Source organism: Staurois parvus, unplaced genomic scaffold, assembly GCF_062004578.1.
Source record: "Staurois parvus isolate SC_StPar_1 unplaced genomic scaffold, SC_StPar_1.0 ptg000432l, whole genome shotgun sequence".
Classification (NCBI taxonomy): Eukaryota; Metazoa; Chordata; class Amphibia; order Anura; family Ranidae; genus Staurois; species Staurois parvus.
Window position 1 is genome coordinate 9,939,221 of NW_028318228.1, and position 15,827 is coordinate 9,955,047.

At 38.3% G+C, this 15,827-nt stretch overlaps 1 protein-coding gene across 2 annotated transcripts in view; it reads right to left on the reverse strand.

The window, feature by feature from the left end:
• NTRK3 (neurotrophic receptor tyrosine kinase 3) overlaps window positions 1-15,827 on the reverse strand; it is a 979,065-nt gene that overhangs the window by 46,047 nt on the left and 917,191 nt on the right. The window lies entirely within an intron of this gene.

Consider the following 15,827-nt stretch of genomic DNA (forward strand, 5'->3'; position numbering starts at 1 on the left):
AGCACTACTGTCTGCATTGGAGGAGGAAAGACTGTGCTTCAATTCAAGTACATTCCATTTGCTCACATTGACTACGTGTTCTAGCTACCTGCTAAAACTGCAGAGAGCTGGCTGAAGAGGGAGGACCCTTTCGCCAACCACCGAGGGACCCTTCAGGACCATAATCAGTTATCAGTGGTGAGAGGCTTTCAGCCACCATCTTGTTTACTTTACTTGGTGCTCCAACGCAAGGGCCCCAACACCAGCAGACTCTCTACATAGTCCCACTGGCCAGTGGTTAGGCAGGGCATCTGTGCATTAGGTAGCAGGTAGGTTGTATTGCTATTGAAAATGCAATTTGTATTGCTGTACTGTGTTGGATTGTTATTAATCTGCAATTACAAGTCAGTATCACTCACTAGCACTTGCCCAATGCACATTTTTGCACTTGTTGCTTCTTAGGTGGATGTGCTGAATGAACAATGACACCCTGTGAATTTTATCCCTTTACTAGGTGCCTACATTGCTAGCCCAATGTATAAAATTATATCATTAACCTCATCTACAAATATCGCCCAAATCATCCACTCCTCTCAAGACTGCTGGCTCCCTTGTTACTTCCTCCCATGGTCGACTGCAGGACTTTTCTAGCTCTGTAGCTGCTTACCCCAGTATGTCCGGTTAGCTTCTACCCTGTCCGCCTTTAGGCGATCCTTGAAAACTAATTTATTCAGGGAAATCTAACCCACCTCTACCTAACTGTACTAGGGTTACCTCCATTAGATCATCCCCTGCAGCTATTATTTTTTTGTACCACCTCCCCCTCCCTTTAAATTGTAAGCTCCATGAGCAGGTCCCTCCTCTTCCTTCAGTATTGAACTCAATTGTAATTGTACTGCCCCCCTTTGTATTGTAAAGTGCTCTGCAAACTGTTGGCACTATATAAATCCTGAATAATAATAATAATAAATAAAACAACAGTGCAAGAATAAAAAAAAAATGATAAAATAAAAAAGACCAGCTCAAGGAATGCTGATTCTCTAGTTTCCAGTGAGCTCCTGAGAGTGACCCATTCTTTCACAAAAGTTTGTAGAAGCAGTCTGCATGCCTGGGTGCTTGACTTTTTACACCTATGGCCATGGAAGTGATTGGAACCCCTGAATCCAATGATTTGGAGAGGTGTTCCAATACTTTTGGCAATTTATTGTATCAGGAATATGAAATGTAGCATATTCTTTAAATCGGGGTAAATAAACCCACTTTCAGTACTGCAGGGGATTATGGGGAGCTACCCCCTAAATCCTGTGATGCAAGTGCCAAAAAGGAGGATATAGTATACTTCCGTGTTGGTATTTTCCTAACGAGGCAATATAGTGTTTTTTTTTTAAAGAAGCAGCATTACAGGGGGTAGGTGGGTATGTATCCTCGCTAGCACCTGTATTATCCAGAAAAGTTTCTCCTGTGCCCTTAAATGACCCAGCTACACTTAGTTACTGGAGCTTGACTTTCTCTAACTTCATAATTAAGTATCGCCAACATTGCATTTGCAGGAGTATCCAACTGGATTTCCATTACAGGAAATACTGTATGCTATGATGGAAATGAGATACTCTCCCAAGTGGAAAAGCCATAGGATCTGGTTTTTATGTTACTAATGCATGCACAATAGATCTTATGATGCCTGCCAGCACACACCTAAACTAGCCATAGGTGATGGGATTTTCTTCCCTCAACTCAGTCAGTGTTAATGGAGGAATCCCTCCAGCAGAGTTATTGTGTTCTCCCAGTGGGCTTGGTGGTGGTAGTGGTGGGGTTGGGGAAAGCTGTTCCTACTGGAAGAACACAGTGATTATTGCTAACAGCTATAGCCACTAGCAATAATGACAAGTAAAATCTGACCGGCTGGTTGTGCCCCAGTCGTACATAAAATTTGAATTGGGTACAATCAGCCTGCTCATAGATGGTTTGAATCTTGGCCTGTCCCTGCTGAACCGGTCGAGATTTGACCCATCTATGGTCAGCTTTAGGGGTCTATTTATAAATGGAAAAGTCATTAGTCATGTGAATCTGCATATGCATTTGTTGTGTGTGTGGCAAAAACACATTTTTAGGCTATTTGCTCCTCTGAACAAAGATTATTTTAATATGCACAGTAGTGAAACACCACATTATGACCACTAGATAGAGCTGAGGAGCATAGGAAATACATACATCTTTGTAACAAGAGAAATAATGTAACACTTTTGGAGAATGCTGGAGGGAATTTGCCTTAGAACCACTGGCCTCATAGATAATGAGATTGCCAGCACAGTAAAGTGGAACGAAACTCTCATTCAACATTAAGTATTTTTAATCCCTATGCTGCTAGCCTTATTAAATATATAGGAAGGTATATTATTTTTACTTGTTTTACACTTTTTATTTACACTTCTGCAGTTGCTTCCTGGTTTCTGGTCTAGGATGAAATGATGTCATACATCCCAGGAGTCTTCATGGACATTTTTTCTTTCATCTGGAGAAGGATAGGAGGGGCTTTCTCAGCTAAGCACACCATCCTGGCTACGTGATTGAGCTAAGGGCAGATGAATTAGTGGAAGTAAACTGCTTTATGAAGCATCTGCGTTTACTCAAGATGGACATGGCTACAAAATGCCAGTGAAGGGGGGTGGGTGCGTTCCCTCTACCTAGAAGAGGCCAGCAATGTACAGGTACATTGTTGCGCCTCTTGGAGCCACACATCCACAGTACAATGTAGGCAGGCAGTCCTGAAGAGGTTACGTTTTCAGGAAAAAAAACAGGAAGCTGATTGGTTTCTGAGCAGAGTTGCACTATATTCTGCATGCTCCAGTTTTAGTAAATCAACCACAATGAGTTTCCTACAAAATCCTTCACTCTTAGTTAATTAACAAATACAAATTTCAAAGCTTTCATCTATCCAGCAACTGCTTTGCATTTAGGGATCAAGTGCAAGCAATTCCAGTATTAATTGTGAGCAATTTTTAAGAACTGGGGAAGATTTACTAAATGGAATTAGGCTGTTCTCTTTGCGAGGGAAGTTGCACTTTGTAAGGGAATTTTCCCTAAAGCATGATGACTGTGGTTAAAGTCGTAGTAAACTCTTTAAAAAAAAAATGTTTACCGTTTAGGAGATACTCTAGTAAGCAGCAGCTGGTGATGTCATCGGTGCATGCGCTCTAAAGGAACGGCATACCCATGTGGTTCCTTCAGAGCTTTGTGCCGCAGATGAGACTCTGGCGCGCATGTGCAGGGGTGACATCATCGTGGCTCCACCAGTCAAGTGGCCACAGCCTGCAAACCTGGAAGGAAGACCAGGTGAAGATGGAAGCCTCCTCAACAGTGACAACGCTCTGCTGGAGGGCTTTGTTTCAAGATAACTCTTTCATAATGTGCTAGTATGCGATGCGTAATAGCACATTATAACATTGTGAGTGAATTAAAAATTATTGTTCTGGCGCCTAATGTAATTTGTATAAAATATGCAGCTGCCCTTATTAGGTGGAGGACCACACTTGCGCAAACCAACATTTATAAATAGACAGGCGCTACATAAATAATGTGCATAAAACATAAGAGGCTTGTTTCACAACAAGCCCCTAAACCAAACCATTCAATTATATATATTGCACCTATAGTAGGTGCTATATTCACTACTACCTTTGTAAAAAACACAAATAAACACAAAATTCAATAAAAGTCCAAAGGTGTTATTTTGCAAAGGTAGTGGTGAATATAGCACCATAATATCTATGAATCTTAAGCGCAATGAAGAGCCATCACTATGGAAGTGCAATCGCTAGAACACCCCACTGCTGCTGTTAACACCATAAATAGCGAACCCAAGAGTATCCAAGAATGTAGGAGTTATAGCAGTAAAGACCTCACTAGAAGGTGTACCTTTATTGTCTTAAAATCAATGTGGATCACAAGGGAAAAAAGCCAGTAATTGTGGCAGGGCAGCCTTGGGCCAGAATGGACGGCCTGTCTGCTCTAATGGAGAAGGTCTGAGGCAGAGGATACACCTGTCACTACAAAGACCACAGTGACAGTGGTTTTCCGGGATGACATCACAGCGGTCTACAGAAGAGGCAGGAGGGAAGATCCAGTGTTGGACTGCAAGCTGAGATGGAGGCCGGTAACCTGGACAATGCGTTTTGCGTGCATATGCGCCTTATAACTTGATAAGGTGCATGTGCAGGAAACACATTGTCCAGGTTACTGGCCTCCATCTAGGCTTGCAGTCCAACATTGCATTTTCCCTCCCGCCTCTTCCATAGCCGGCGGTGACGTGTTCCCGGGACACCGCGGTCACGTGGTCTTCCTAGTGACAGGTGTGACCTTCTCCATCAGAGCGGATGGGCCGTCCATCCTGGCCCAGGCTGTCCTACCACAATTACTGTTTTTTTCCCTTGTGATTTACATTGATTTATATACAATAAAGGTACACCTCCTAGTGAGGTCTTTACTGCTATAACTCCTATAGAGCTGTTTTTCTTGGATACTTGTGAATATAGCAGCCACCATAGGTGCAATATATATAATTGAATGGTTTGGTTTAGGGGCTTGTTGTGAAACAAGCCTCTTATATGTTTATGCACATTATTTATGTAGCGCCTGTCTATTTATATTTTTTTTTACTTGCAAGTGACTGAATGTTGAAAGTCAGCAGAGGTTCATCTCATTCACTAAGCTCTGTGGCAAATTCCCCTTAAAAGTGCAACTTCCCCTGCGAAGTGAACAGCCTGTTTGACTTAAATTAACGTCATTGTAAAATTTCTTAGACATTCCCTGTTATTGTGGTAAATCCTTTTGGGCATTAAGTACACTACTACATATGATCAGCGTCAACTCTGTAATTCTAGATATTGCTACACAACAGGATTCTGTGTCTGTTTTTGTTTTATTAACAGTAAACACGTTGAATATCCATGACCCATGATAGACCAAAGCAAAGCTGACATCTGCTCCTTTCCACTGACTGGATGCTCATTGACATACACTTTGATTGGCCCAGTGGATCTCATGATACTCAATTCTCCCTGCAAATCTGAAGGCGGTATTTTAGACATCATTATTTCTACACTTTCAATCAAGAGAAAATGGTTAGTGCTCTTTTAATTATCATAAGGCTGCATAAATCAAACGCTCTCTTGCCTCTTCTCAAAAAGGAATTTCATTTTCCAAAGGGCAAGCAAATCAATTTTGCCAGGCACAGTTGCAGACAGCATATGTGCAAGACTCAAAGGACATCCAGTTGATTGGGGTGAAAGCTGAACTGCAAATGGGTACACCGTATAAAGGAATATGAAAGGATTATGTCGCCTGAATCTCTACATTACTTCATACTCAATAATGTAAACAGTATGTAGAAATAAAAATATGGATTGTTTAACTAGTAAAGTGGTTTGCCATCCTAGGATATGTCTTTTAGTAACAGGAGAGAGCTTGCACCCTTTTTGAATATTACAAACATGGAGCACTCTAACATTTAGTACTGTGCTACAGTTTGTTCAAATATGGTGCAAGTGGAATCAAAGTCCTGCCAGTATAGTGCAAACAAGCCACTTCTAGGGACTGAAGAGCACAAAAGTGATATAGAATCAAGAGAAAATACAGAAGCAGGAGAAGGGGTAAGAAAGACAGATACTGGGAATCTCTAGAGATAGAGAAGGAGGACGTTTGCAAGGGGGGAGAACCTTTGAAGTAATCAAGGATGGAAAATGATCTGGGGGTCCCAGTAAATGACAGACTCAGCAATAGCATGCAATGCCAAGCTACCTCAAGCAAGGCCAGAAGACTATTATCGCGCATTACAAAAGGTATGTACTCATGGGATAAAACTATAACTCTACCACTTTACAAAACTCTGGTTTGGCCAAGTCTTGCGTATGCTGCCCAGTTCTGGTCACCAATGCTGAGGAAGGATGGGCTAGAACCAGAGAGAGTCCAGAGAAGGGCAATACATCTAATAAAAGGTCTGGAGGACCTCAGTTATGAGGATTGGCTACACACATTAAACTTATTTCCCTTGGAGAAGACACGCTTAAAGTGTTACTAAACCCACAACAGTAAATCAGTCTGTATATGCAGTGAAGCATACTTGTTATACTCACTGTGGAACCTAAGGGGTTAATCATCTGCATTATGTAAAAAGGATGTTTGATCCTGTCTTCTCTGATCCTCCATCTGTACTGTCCCCATTTCATCTCCTGATAAAACAGAGCCTTGGGGGCAAGCTGCACATGCTCAGTTTAGTGTATATTACTAGAGAGTCTTTCCTTTTTTGGGGGAAGGTGCATGTGATCAGCACAGGGCCAATCAGCACTGTCCAGACAGAAGGTCAGTGGTCATGCAACCTCATAAGACAGTGAGAAGAGAATGACTCCTCCTACAAGCTTTAACCAATGCTTAGCTGGACACTGATGGAAGTCACAAGACTGCTATATAATGCTGATGGGAAAAGGTATTTAGCAGTTTATATTTACTAAAATAATTGCATTTCCATGTTCTGTGTACTGTGGGAGACCAGATATAGTGAATGCAGGGTCCTGGGTTTAATAACACTTTAAGAGAAGATATGATACCAATATACACATCTTTAAATGGGAACTGTATGATTGGGAGGAAACTATTTAATCTTCGGTTTCTAAGAAGAGTCATAGAAGCTGCATAATGAAGATGGAAGAGAAGTTCAGTCTTAAACTGCATAAGGAGTATTTTACTGTTAGAGTGGTAATGATGTAGAACTCCCTTTCACAGTTGGTGGGGTTAGCGGGAAGTGTAAATACATTTAAATAAGTTTGGCTGTAGAGACTGAACTTTGACCTCAACACCTCAAAAAATTTCCTACTGCATACATTAATAGCTGCAAGACTGGTACTAGCTAGTACCCATGTATGATTCCTTTCATTGTGATTCATTTTTCGTATGAAAATTTAACTTTTGGAGATTTGGATGTATCCAAATCTCCGAATAGACATAGTAACAAATGTCAATGAATAAAAAAAAAAGTTATAATGAAATAAACTAATGCATTTGTTTTACTCAGATGGTGTCAGCTGATGCCATAATAGTTTGGGCCCATTTATTTTCAAAATTATTCGATAATTCGGGTTTTGAAAAACAAATGGATCCGAATTTTGTTCCATTCGTTAATCTGGATGCACATGACGCCAGTCAATATTGTCCAATAAGATCATGTCTTTTCTCTTGGTGGGTTGGACAAGTGTCCGAAAATATCAAATCTGTCCAATTCAAATCTGTCCGATTTGAAAACCTATCAAATATATAGGCGTCTTCTGGAAAAACTGCAGAATTTTGTTAATCCACCTGGACAAAAGAATATATGAAGCCATGAAATGAATTCTGAAAGTGAATCAGTTCAACATAACGAATATGAAAAAACATTTTTCAATTAAGGAATGCATCCTAAATGAAACTAAATGAAAATTTCTGGTATGTACTTGTCTACTATCTAAAGCCTGGAAGAAGAAAGAAGCCCCGCTCAACATCCTCAATGTACACTTTGCATTCAAGAGCATGTTTGCACGTATTGACAATGATTGGAGTAAGTTTCGCAACAACTGAGATTGCTGGCTAAGTGATCCTAGATCTATATATCTGGGCCTACTCAAGCCACTCTACTAAATATAATCATCTTCTTAGTGAGACTCATGGATTTCCTGTACACAACTTTCATGAATGACTAGTACTAAATTCTCCATTATTCTAAGTTCATGATATAGTGTTCACTGTACCACTGATTTTGGTTGCTCTTTGTCCTACTTTATCTGATTGATGATGAGAATTCCAATTATACTTCCATCAATAGATCAATAGATTAAAAAAAAAAACGTTTGGATGTGTTTCTTTGTACACGTACAGGCTGAACTGGCGGGACCAGTGTCTTAATTCAACCTTACCAACTATTGAACTGTGGAAGGAAAGCTGAAGGATAACAGTGGTTGGAAAAAGATAGAGTGGATCAGCAGGGAATTCAACTCTATGAAACACACTCCAGTACAAAGAGAAATAGAATGTTGTGTTAATATTCACTATGAATTAAGTGGACAACCAAGTGGCTTTGTGATTAGCACTTCTTCCTTGCAGGACTAGGGTCATTGGGTTAAATCCCAAATAAGACACCACCTACATGCACTTTGTAACCCTGTGCTTACATAGGTTTCCTCCCACACTCAAAAAACATGTTGGTAGGCAACTGACCACTGTCTAAATTGGGCTTAGTATGTGAAATAGAGACCTTAGATTGTAAGCTCCTTGAGGGCAGTGCCTGCTGTAATGACTGTTGTAAATGTAAAATATATACGTCAATTGTCAGCACTATATAAATACATGAAATTACGAGTATATGTGTTTTTGTTTCTGCATATTCTAAAAACATTTTCAGCGTGATGGGACATCCTGAAGATTATTCCTATTTCCATCAGCATAGCCTGGCTCTGCATTTATGTCCTGCTTTGCTTTGAGAAAGCTGCTCCTGGGCACCACTGGAAGATGCTGTTTGAAGACAGGAGACCAGTTCTGTATTGGGTTTAATGAGCGGTCTGTCTCTCTGGATCAAGGTTTTCAGAGCATAGCAGAATGTACACAGAGCACCAGAGGACTGCAGGCTGTGCTACTGGAAAAAGGCAAATCTTAAAGTGTAACTAAAGAGAAACCCTTTTTTTTTGTTTTGGATACAGTGGAGAGGGATTAGAAAATCTGCAAATTTTTATTGCTTTCTGTGTCCCGCTAAGGAGATTCCCTTTCTATTTGTCCTGTTTTGTCCATTGAAAGTGATAGTAAAAGAAAATCCCAAGTTTTGGGTTGTTGCAGGAAAAGTAATAGAGAAGAAATCTTCCAATGTAGACACTAGTTACGGTAACCTGGGGGTCCCCAAGGAATAATTTGAAAGGAGTTACGCTCACTTCCTGTTTGGCTTTGGGACAGGAAGTGAAGGGAAATCTCTACAATGGGACACCAATGGCAAAAAAAAAAAAATCGGACAGTGATTATAACCCTGCCTTGCTGTATCCAAAATGGTAAAAAAAAAGTTTTGCCTATAGTTCTACTATAAGTTTAATTACCAAAGGTTAATGTTACATTTGCTATTTTTGTTATTTTGACAATACTTTCAATCTGTACTTTTTCCATCATAAAAGGCAACAAATGGAAATTTTAATACAGAAAATTCCAAGGCAGATGATGCCATGGACTACTTCTTTGTATTTTACCTGTTTGGGTCATATATTGCAGGACTATTAATAGGAGAAATGAAAGATGTGCAGTTATTTGAAATTCATACAGAGTTCAGCAATACAGTTTTCTGACACCAGGCCCTGTATGATCTTGGCATGAAGTTCCTGGTACGACCTTGACATGAGATTACCAGCACTGTGGGCTTAAAGGACAATTTCCTACTGTTAGGACACATTGATGGCAACTCCTGACAATCCAAATTCTCACTTAACAATAACACTAAAATGAGCCCTTTCCTAACATGGATGTCAAGGTAAGACTTTTTCTCTTAAGTTTGGATGGAGTGGGGAGGGGTTAGAACACTTGGTAGGCTTCTAGTTAGAGATATTTGCAAACATAGGTGTCCATTTATGAACCAGCAGTAATAGATCGCTGCTCAGTTCTCCGCCATTCTCGGAGAACACAGTTCTCCTGTGAATGCAGTTTATGAAGCAGTTCTCCGAACGAAGGGAGAACGATCTCCAAACGCTGGAGAACGTCTACAAACTCTGGAAAACGGCTGATTTTACCATATTCTCGCGAGATTACAGTAAAAGATCAGTTTACTAAGCAGAGGTAAATTATCTCTGCTTAGTTTGCAGTCCCTCTGATTCTCCAGCTCTGGGCTGGAGAATCTGGAGGGAGAACACAGATCTCCAGTGAAGGGCTGACATGATCTCCTGAGTGTCATAAACTGTGAATGACCAGAGAATAGCTGAGATCCCTTGAATCGCAGCTATTCTCTGTGTCATAAACGGACACCTAAATGATGATTTTTGCTTACATTACTCCTGAAAGAGGCATGTTATGAATTACTAACACAATTAAACAGCTGAGATAAAGTTTAAATTATGGGGTTTATTTACCAAAGGCAAATGGGCTGTTCACTTTGCATGTGATCGGGTACTCTTTGTAAAGGTAAACTTTCTTTGCAAAGTGCAACTTCCCTTGCAAAGCGTTGTCTTGAGTAAAGCAAACTCATGACTGCACTTTTCTAACAAATATTTTAAGGGACTATTAATCCAGAGAATATTTGATTGCATGCAGGGTGATCAGGGAGGATTGTTTCCCTTGTTGGTGCAAATTGGACCATGTTTTATTGTTTTTTATTTGCTTGTTTTTTTGGTTTTTTTTTTGGGGGGGGGTTATGTCTTCTTCTGGATCAGCTTTGGGTATAGGATTGTGTACATGGAGTTTTTTTATTTGTTTATTCTTTTTTTCTATTGGTTGAAATAGATGGACGCATGCCTTTTTTCAACCTATGTAACTGTGTAAGGCAGCACAACAAAATATTTTTTTTTAATTAAAAAAGAAACATTGGCTATATAGTTAGATAATTTTAAAGTACAAAACACAGGGAAAGGCATAACACAATATGAGGAGGATGCATAGAAAACAGTGCATCCATATTTTTAGTAATGCCTTTTATTGGGTTATGATAGTCTATAAATCTACAGTTTGTCAAAATTACCATACTTTTTTTGATTTGTTTTGTTTCAGATTCATTTGTTAAGTAAATCATTTTGTTTTGTCATATTCATTAGGTTAGAATGATTCATTTTCAGAATTAAATTTGTATATTGAGATTCGTTTTGTATATTCAGTGTTCCGAATCGATTTGTTATTTTGGAAGATTGGCTATATTTGTTTTAACTTGTTAATTTATTATTTCAGGAAATTACTTATGCACTCTGAACCATCCCTGCTAATCCAAACCACACAGAGAAATGGAATGAACTGATTGGGTGATATCAACTTGAGTCGCGTGCATTCAAAAGTAACAAATGGACACATTTTGGATTAATTTGTTATGTTATGATTCAGAGATTCTGATGGATTCACCTCTATCCAACCCAAGCACAATAGGTAGGAATTTTATTTCACTGTTATACCTTACTGTATTTTTGCAATATGTTTCCATTTCAAATGTAGTGCATTTTTTATAACAATGAAATAAGGTAATGCAAAATAAAAACAAAATGGATCTGAATCAATTTGGATCATCGTTATGTCATTGCATTATTTCGGATGCTTCAAACATTAACAAAAGTACCAAACAATCACATCATGTCATCCCAATAAAACAAACAAACACACACAAATTAATTTGTTTGTTTTCATTATAAATTATTTTGGATTTGTTGAAATTTGTTACTTTTGTGATTTGGATATATCAAAAATGTTGTCTAAATTTAGTAAAATTAGTAACAAAACAAATCACAAGTCTATTTATGACATTTTATTTTTTTCATCATAATAGCAACAGAACCTCATATTACAGAGTGTGTTCTCCTATTACAAAGAAGAAAATGCAAATATTGATATATAAAAGAAAAAATAGCTTTCGCCTGAAATCTCTTCATATAATAGATAGCATTGCGAATAATCTACTAGGAGGCTTTGAGGCAGAACAACCTAACTGTGCACATTTTACTTCCATAAGTGAAATGAGGAAGAGAAAAAAAAACATTTGAATGTAATCTAAAAATCTGCTGGAAACAATTAGCACTATTTAGAGGAAAATATGCTAGGTGGGACCCAGGAGACCAGATGTTTTATAGAGCAAAGTTTCCACGTAGTCCATGTTCTGCGGTCTAATAGTGAGTTGACTGTACGGAGAAAATGATAAAGAGACCTCTAGGGGAATATACAAAAGGAAGGATGAAACTCAATGTGAAATCATTTGGCTGAGTCAAGTTTCATTATTCCAGGGGGACTAATGCAGCTACTTCAGATTTGAAGCATTAACAATCCAGCTCAGGCCACTCTTGCTAATGTCCCTTCAGGATCACCCTGCAGGGACTCTGATGGAGAGGATAGTCATCCTTTTAATTACCAAATCATTTAATGTTCTACTACACTTCTCAAACATACGGGATTTCTCTCAAACATATGCACTTATAAAATAGATGAGGCCTAAGAGATCACAGCTTGCTCCATATGGCTCCTTCTAGCACAGAGCACATTGGGGCTAAATATTTAAATGCATCATAACTGGAGCATTACTGTTTATTTTTCATGCGTCTCGATGACTGTCCATATAATGTAATGACTTTTTTTTATTCTGTACGGCACGCATGCACAAGGCAAACACAGATGTTGGTATTTCTTTTCTTTCGTCGTGTTAGTATAATAAGCTTTTCTTTATTAGTTATATGCTGTAAAATTGTAATCGAATACTGTGACGTGCGGTTAATTTATTGCTTTAGCTAGTATATGTAATAGTACCCTCAAGACTAAAATACTATAATGAACTTATGAACACTAACTAAGTATTTCCTAAGTATGGTCATCCTGTTTCTTGCTGTCAGGACATTCTGTTTTTTCTTTTACACTAAAGGCAGCCATTGGCATGATGACCATCATCCAATCCAATACAGGATCAGGAGATCATACTTATGTTTAGAGGCACTAATAGAAATGTTGATTTACATTGGCCAATGGATCGTGGAATAAACAGCAGACAGTTGTGCTGCACAATATTAGTCAGTCTCCTTTGATTTCTTGGTGCCAGAGGTATCTAGGCATTTTTCCTTTGTAGACCTAAACATGTCCATATTTAGGCAATATGATACAAAAAATATTCCACAACCATCCGTTGTCTGTGGCCAGCTTTAGAACAAACAGAAGGTTTATATCAAATGCTTTGGGATGCAGATTCAAGGCAATATCATATGCCAAAGTTGACAATGTTGAGACTAGGCTCAATGGGGACAAAATCAAAGATGCCTACAGACATAGGAGAAATTTCTCATAATCTGACCATTTATTCTTAGATTGGGAATGTTTGAATATGTGTAGGTTTTCTATAAATCCTTTCACCTGAGCCTTCTCAAGGAAGCAACTGATCAGTGGGGATGGATTTTCCAAGATGATTGATATTGTTTTTTTAAGATACCTTAGACACACACAGTAAGGTGTGGAAACTAATTGGAAATGATTGCTGAGTAAGGGATACTATGTTTGAGCACATGATTTCACAATCTTTCTTAAGCCCCTCATCAGAAAAAAACCTCTTGGCAACCCTTTAATGTCTGGCCAGCTTTAGAACAAACAGGAGGTTCATATAAAATGCTTCAGGGATGTAGATTCAGGGAAATATCATATGCCATAGCTAACAATGGTAGTAGGTTTAATGGGGAAGAAATCAAAGTTGCCTATGGCATTAGAGAAACTTCTCCTAATCTGTTCATTTACTCTTAGACTAGGAATATTTGGTTTTCTATGAATCCCTCCACCTGAGCCTCCTGTGGGAAGCAACTGGTCAGTAGGGATGTATTTTCAGAGATGATCAACATTGCTTTCTTTTGAGACACCCTAGACCCATAGTTAGGTATAGCAACTTATTTTAACGCTTGACAAGTAAGGGATGCTAGAGATTTACGATTTCACAGTCTACTTTGTGCCCCTCATCAGAAACACTTTATTCTGCAACCCTCTATGTCTATGGCCAGCTTTGAAACAAACAGAAGGTTAATATCAAATACTTCTGGGATGTAGATTCAAAGACATACCTGACAATGGTGAGGGTAGGCTCAATGGAGAAGAAATCAAAGATGCCTACTGACATATGAGAAACTTCATCTAATCTGTCTATTTACTCTTAAACTGGGGAATGTTTGCATATGTGTAGGATTTCAAAGAATCCTCCCACTTGAGCCTTCTCAGGGAAACAATGGATCATTGGGAATGGTTTTTCCAAGATAATCAATATTGTTTTTTTTCGAGATACCCTTAGGTTTTCTGAGTAAAGGATGCTATGGTAAGTATACAATTTCACAGTCTATCTTGTGCCCCCTCAAAAAAACTATCAGTTTACAGTATTATATTATTATGAGCAGGCTCTAAACCATTTCTGTGAAAGTTGCCTTTCTATTAGCCCAAACAACCTACTGCTCATATAACAGTCCATTCACATAGCAGAAATAGAGATTGAAAATGTAACTGTGTTTTTGCCCAACATGAATGCTCTGAATGTGTCACTGCATAGTTTGCTTGAAAATTTGTGGCTATATGGCTTTTGAATTTAAATTTGCTAAGGCAAAGAGCTAGGAATATCACAAATGATGATGACTGCTGTATTGTCTATGAGTGGACGAGTTCCCATTGACTTGCATTATCAGCACGAATGCAGCCAGGAGTCCAAAATAATGTTGCAGAAGACAATTTCATCAAGGCTAAGTGACTTTGGCACTCTTGCAAGCTTTTGGTTATATACACAATGATGCTTACGCTATAAATATTAACACAATTATTTTTTTTAGGTTTGCCAGAGCAGACAAAACTGCTATGAAATGACACTGCATGAGTGTATAATTCAACATACAGGCATCTATTTGATGTGTTGGTGGAATTATGTTTTTGCATATCTTATCGGTCTGGATTTGTACAATTCAGTACCAGCTTTCTTAAAAAGAAAATGGTAAGGAATTACAGAAAATTTGATTTTATTTGTTACAAGATTTGTGTGGTTAGGTGGCACACTGTTGCAAATTGTTCATACATTTAATTTTACATTTTAGAAAAAGAATCTTACAAACTACATACTCCAATAGTATTTTTCAGTTGTGTTTTTTTTTTTTTATTTCTTTTCAACAATGTAATCAGCCAGCATTAGAAACTTAAATAAATTGTTCTGATTTTATAGTGACAGATTTAGCTTTGTCATTATTTAAGTTGTAAACAAGTGCATGTCCATTAAGTTTAACCACTCATAAAACAAATGTAGCAGTTCTGGATCAGAGAAATACATAACAGTAAACCCCTGGGTAACAGTGGCTAGATGGAAAAAACACCTTATTGACCTCAAAAAGAATCAGTTCAATTCCTTGGATCCAAATATTACCCTACTACATTTTATAATAATAATTTTGAATACTATTAGCTTTAAAGTGTTACTGAACCCATGACCCTGCATTCACTATATCTGGTCTCCCACAGTACACAGAACATGGAAGCGCAATTATTTTAGTAAATATAAACTGCTAAACACCTTTTCTCATCAGCAGTTAGAGCAGTCTTGTGACTTCAGAAGAGCACTAGTTAAAGCTTGTAGGAGAAGTTTTATTTCTGCTCTAGGAAAATGCAGCTACTGACCTCTTTCTGGACAGTGCTGATTAGCCCTGTGCTGATCACATGCACTCTCCCAAGGAAAAAATAAAATCTCTAGCAATGCACACTAAACTGAGCATGTGCAGAAGGGCTATGGGTTCAGTTTGTCTTATCAGGAGATAAGACCTGGACATTTGAACAAGAGGAGGGGCAGAGAAGAGAGGATTAAACAGCCTTTTTACACAATTTAGAGAAGTAACCCCTTAGGTTCCACAATGAATATAGCAAGCATGCTTTACTGCATACATATATATAGACTGATTTTATTGATGTGGATTTAGTAACACTTTAGGACAACCATTTAAAATATTTATATTAAATTACTTGAGTACCTTTCTCACTACAATGTGTACTATCTGTGGTAACCATTGAGACATTTGTATAGTTTGTTGGGATAAAAAAATCAATATCCACTTGACCTCCAGAAGATTTTCCCCCTACCTGACCAGGCCATTTTTTTCTTTATGGCACTGTGGTACTTT